The following is a 5964-nucleotide window of genomic DNA, read 5'->3' as shown; positions in this document are numbered from 1 at the left end:
ATACAGGGCCCATAATTATCATGGTTAATTGCTATTAAATATGCTAATGAAAAAAAATAAGCCAATTTTTATTAAAATTTCCATTGTAATAATTACGGAGAAAACATCCACCTCTTGAATTATATACAAGATAACGGCTCTCTGGAGGTCCATCAAAGATGGGGCGATTTCTCAGACTGCCCATAAGAAGTGTGAGGAATTCACGCCTCGGGCCACCTGTATCCAAACCGTCTTCAAAGCTGCCAGCATCATCATTGAACTTGATGAACATGTCGTAGTTGTCAGAGTATGTGCTGCGTCCAAATCCTCTAACAGCTCCATCCCATACAGCTGACTTTGATATATTGAACCTGCTGACCTTCTTGTGGTCAAGTTCCAGTGCCAAATTTGCAATAATTTCATGTGCCTGCAAATTGGTGTCTCTAAAAAAAAAGGGAAACTTATTTTTTAAAGGTGTATATACTGATTGCATGATGTCTTGTACAGAACAAGATGGCGGTTAATTGGATTCAAATGTTTAAATTACTAACACAGGTTCTTCTGGGGGCTCAGCTTTGGCTTCGTTAGGAGTAGGATCTTCATCATCAATCACAATCGGTTCAAACAGCTGTGTGTAGTTTCTGCAGAGTGAAAACATGTACACAAAGTGTAGATGCAAAAAGACAAATGCATAAACATGCAGTTCCAGTTTTATAGAACGATTCTACTATTTTTTTTTCTGAAGAATCTAATGTAAAAGAGTCAAACTACATACATTTATAATAATTGTGTGTATATATTTTGTGCAACCCTCTGGAATAATTATTCAAGATACAATGCACCTGTAACAGGAGCTCTCGACAGTGAGGCATTCAGTAGTGCCTGTATCGTTTTCTTCTTCCAAATCTATGACCTGGAAATACAGAAATGAGGATGAATGAAAATTCATATTTGACCAATTGATAATTATTTTAATATAGGGAGCCTAAGTCTCCTCCCCTTCTGGTCTGCTCGTGGGTCCCTGAACAAAAGAAAAATGAATGGAAGTGAATGGAGCTATAAAAGTTATTTTCTGGTCTGCTTTGCCTTACTCTCTGAATCACACATATGTTGTGCTTCAATTTAAATAATAAATAATCGTGTTTCGATTTGTTAGCTTGTAAAAATTCGTCATTAAAATGACTACAAGTCAGATGTCGCAAATATGACGTCGCCTCAGAAGCTTTTCTCCCCCAGCGTAGCTGCTAATTATCACATGGCCAGATTTATAGTGGTTTTCTCCACATCATCCTGGAAGAAGGATTCGAAGCTCGCTAAACAAAACTAAGCTTTTCCTCTTCTCTGTGTCTGGTTCGATGATGTCAATTTTGTGAGACGAACATTTACATTTCGCCACGTCTTTTCAAACAAAACCTAAAATAACCTTTGCCACCTGTCGCTTAAGCACTTTATGGCATCAAAATGTGTTTATATACTTCACGGACATCATATTTTAAATCCATGGCACACATCAAACGGGATCAGAAAATAATTTTTATTGGCTCATAGACTCCTTTTTTTTTAGCAGTAGACCTCTCACTACTAGAAAGGTCTTGAGCAGTCATTTTGACAGCTGCGTGCATATTCAAATGAGCCTCGATTTTCTGAGCTTGCTTAGTGGAACAGCCCTCTGGTCTGCTATGGTCTGGAAACAGCTAACGCTAGGCTAATAAATCAATAAATAACAAACATTTTATTATTCTTATTAGCTTACTCAATGGGAGTGAAGTGTCTCCGATGCAAGATGCGTGATAAAGCCTCTCGCCACAGCCGCTGCAAAAGTTCGGTGACTCCTCAACCAGCTTTTTCCCAAACAAAACATTCCGCCGTTCTTCTTCAAACGAAATGCGCTACAGGCAGAGTAACTTCCGGTTCCAAAGACGAACAGCGCGGACATCCAATCAGTGATGTCTCCTGTTGCCGACTGGTACCTACCTGTTAAGGAATATATTCTAAAACACTTTTTCAGTAAAGACTCAGAGAAGAGAAACACACAGAACTTCTTGCTAGCAAGGGCAGCCTCCAGACTGAGACTCGCGCTGAGAAACTGCCCCGATCTTTATTTATACTTCAGTAGGTGTGTGTGTGTGTGTGTGTGTGTGTGTGTGTGTGTGTGTGTGTGTGTGTTTTGTTTTTGTGCTTCTCAGTTTTGTTTTTGTGCTTCTCAATTTTGTTTTTGTGCTTCTCAATTTTGTTTTTGTGCTTCTCAGTTTTGTTTTTGTGCTTTTCAGTTTTGTTTTTGTGCTTCTTAATTTGATTTTGTGATTCTCAGTTTTGTTTGTTTCTCAATTTTGTTGTTGTGTTTAGCAATTTGTTGGTGTGATTTGCACTTCAGGGCCACCGTACATTACCCCTCGCTCTCTACCTGCTTTACCACAAATAAAAACATTGTTGGTGGTCAAGTTGCCTCTGTGAATGAACTACAGATGTTCTAACACAGTAGCGCCACCTGGTGGACAGATTTATAGCCGTGACATATGTTGATCCACCAAATCTTAGACTTCATGAACTTATATCTGCAGGCAGAGATATAACACAGACACAAACACAGACTTTAAATGATGGTTAGAATTGTTGTATCAGCACAGAAACTGGTGTTTAAGTAAATGTTGAAGAGCCATGAAGAGGAGCTGTGAGCTGTTACATTATAAACACATTCCAGTCAGTTACTGATGCTGAGATGAAAAGAGACGTTTTTGGCTCCAGTGTCTGATTAAAGACAGGCGGAAAGTAATGAATTACAAATACTTCATTGTTGTACTGCTATTTGTACTTTACTTGAGTATTTTTTTTTCTGACAACTTTTTACTTTTACTCCCTACATTTTTAAATACATATCTGTTCTTTCTACGTCTTACATTTTCAGAGAGTTATTATTTCGTCACTGCGACCCTTCAAACATTAAACCAATTAAACAGAAGCCTAAAGCTAAGCCCAAACAGAAACACATGAAAGGCAGTCCTATTTGTTTATTTCTTTTATTTTTTTAAATCATGAGGTGTGCCAAACTCAGAGGTTAAAGTGAGCCCACTCACATCCTGGGCCTTTTGACCTCAAGAAATCACATAACAGGGTGGGGCTAGATTTCACAATGAGTTTACCCGAAACCTTTGCTGATTGTGACCTAAACCCGTTTTCACACCTTGTCTCCTGTGATTAGGTAGATGATCATTAGGGGGTCTATTGTCCCTCTTCGGGGACACTCCCACTGGGTTTAAATCTGCGACCCTCCACCATTTGACCCTAGAACTGAAGAAGCTTCTCGGATGAGAGTTAAAAACATCTTCAAGAAACTTAAAGAAGTCCAGATGCTTTTCTTTCCAAGCTCCTTGGACTACGATGACCTTGATGACTGAGAACCTTCACAGACTTAAAGTGGGCCTTTTCCCCCCCTTTTTTTGCCTGACACCATAAGAACTACAGGTGTTCGTAAGTTGCAACTGGGTTATTTCAGCATCTAGCTTTCCCTACAAATGATGAACGAGCATAAAGGGAGTAACTGCTTGAAAAAATACTGTTTGTGTGCAGTTTGTCTCACAGTGTGTTGTAGCTAAAGGTCCAGCTGCAGTATTTCACCACTAGAGAAAAGAAAGAGCTAACTTCACTCAGAGATGGAGAAAGATAAGAAAGACAGGAGAGGAGAGGCAAAAGAGAGCTCAGATTAAAAGGTAAGTGCTGCTCATTTAAAGCTCACCTGTAAGTTCTCATGTTTTTAAACCAGATTTGGGATCTGCACAGGGGATATTAATTTTTTTTTAAATTGTGAAACATACTAGAAAAGAAACTGAGGTAGACTAAGTGTTATTACAAGACTACATAATAATACATAAAACATGAATTTTATGATACTGAGATTCATTCACTGAATTCCACCTTCATACCAACTGTATAGTGTCGAGGATGGAAATCAACCAGAACAATTAAACATCTGCTGAGATCTGAGCTCTCCATAGAAATTATTTTGAGTTGTGATTATTCCCCACGCTGAGCTACTACAACTAATTTTAGGGTTCCTCCACCTGCTGAATCCACTTTAACCCCCGACTGTACCTGTTTGGTGGCAAAGTCACAACGTCTTTTTCTTCTGATTCAAGCTACAATTAGAATTCAAAGTCAGACTAAAGTTCACATTCCCACCTTCTAATGTTATTTTATTGTTACATTAATACCACAAGGCTCAGTTAGCTTTGCACAAAAATAGCAAATACCAAAGAGCAACTTTTACTTTATTACTTTTAGTTAATTTCAATACCTTCTGACTGCAGCTGCAGCTGGTTAATCTCAGTTTCCAGCTTTGCTGCTTGTTCTGATAAAAAAAAAAATCACAAACACAGACTTTAAATGATGGTTAGAATTGTTGTATCAGCAAGTATTCGGTTTGAAAGTGTTTGCAATGAAGAGGAGCTGTAAGCTGTTTCATTATAAACACATTCCACTTACTTCCAGATGCTGAGATAAAAAGAGACATTTTTGGCTCCAGTGTCTGTTATTAAGATGTTTTAGAATGAAAAAAAATCTGGAAGATTACATTTTATGCTTTACCATCAAAAATGTGCCAGAAACAGATTGCAACATTTCTATAGAAGTGATCAGATTTCCACACCATACCTTTGGACTGCAGCTTCAGTTGGTCAGTCTCAGTCTTCTGTCTCTCGAGATTTGCTGCCTGATCTGAAATAAATGCAAAATAACTTTTTCATTTCATTGATTCAATTCAATTTTATTTATATAGCGCCAAATCACAACAAAAGTCGCCTCAAGGCGCTTCATAGATACAGAGAAAAACCCAACAATCATATGACCCCCTATGAGCAGCACTTTGGCGACAGTGGGAAGGAAAAACTCCCTTTTAACAGGAAGAAACCTCCGACAGAACCAGGCTCAGGGAGGGGCGGGGCCATCTGCTGTGATTGGTTGGGGTGAGAGAAGGAAGACAGGATAAAGACATGCTGTGGAAGAGAGACAGAGGTTAATAACAGATATGATTCAATGCAGAGAGGTCTGTTAATACACAGTGAGTGAGAAAGGTGACTGGAAAGGAAAAACTCAATGCATCATGGGAATCCCCGGCAGCCTACATCTATTGCAGCATAACTAAGGGAGGATCCAGGGTCACCTGGTCCAGCCCTAACTATATGCTTTAGCAAAAAGGAAAGTTTTAAGCCTAATCTTAAAAGTAGAGATAGTGTCTGTCTCCTGAATCCAAACTGGAAGCTGGTTCCACAGAAGAGGGGCCAGAAAACTGAAGGCTCTGCCTCCCATTCTACTTTTAAATACTCTAGGAACAACAAGTAGGCCTGCAGAGCGAGAGCGAAGTGCTCTAATAGGGTGATATGGTCCTACAAGGTCATTAAGATAAGATGGGGCCTGATTATTTAAGACCTTGTATGTGAGGAGCAGGATTTTGAATTCTGGATTTAACAGGAAGCCAACAGGAGAAATCTGCTCTCTCTTTCTAGTCCCTGTCAGGACTCTTGCTGCAGCATTTTGGATTAGCTGAAGGCTTTTCAGCGAGTTTTTAGGACTTCCTGATAATAATGAATTGCAGTCGTCCAGCCTGGAAGTAATAAATGCATGAACTAGTTTTTCAGCGTCACTCTGAGACAGGATATTTCTAACTTTAGAGATGTTGCACAAATGTCAGAAAGCAGTCTTACATATTTGTTTAATATGTGCATTGAAGGACATGTTGTTAGATTTGTATTGTTGATTGTCATTTATGCTTAGAAATATTTACTTATATATGCTTAGAGTTTTGTAATTAGTTGTAGATTGGTAGAGGTTTTGATCCTTGATAGTCTGCAAACTTTGTGTGTATTAGACAGCACTTTGGGAGCATGAGAGGTCATACCGTGTCTTATTATTTTATGGTAGGATTAACGTAGTTGCGTCTGTTCTAGTCTAAGTGCTCTTTGTTTAGATGAACTGCAGGACTTCCTCACCGTG

General features: G+C 38.9%; 1 long non-coding RNA gene across 1 annotated transcript; it reads right to left on the bottom strand.

Moving 5' to 3' along the window:
- Positions 1–365: 365 nt before the first annotated feature.
- On the bottom strand, positions 366–1073 carry LOC143416950 (uncharacterized). The gene is made up of 3 exons (XR_013097186.1): positions 822–1073; positions 531–620; positions 366–422 (listed from the first exon to the last, which is right to left on the bottom strand). It is a non-coding gene; the product is annotated as an uncharacterized LOC143416950 (long non-coding RNA).
- Between the last annotated feature and the right edge of the window lie 4891 nt (positions 1074–5964).

This window comes from Maylandia zebra, linkage group LG3, assembly GCF_041146795.1.
Source record: "Maylandia zebra isolate NMK-2024a linkage group LG3, Mzebra_GT3a, whole genome shotgun sequence".
Lineage (NCBI taxonomy): Eukaryota > Metazoa > Chordata > Actinopteri > Cichliformes > Cichlidae > Maylandia > Maylandia zebra.
This window is presented reverse-complemented; position numbering and strand designations above follow the sequence as displayed.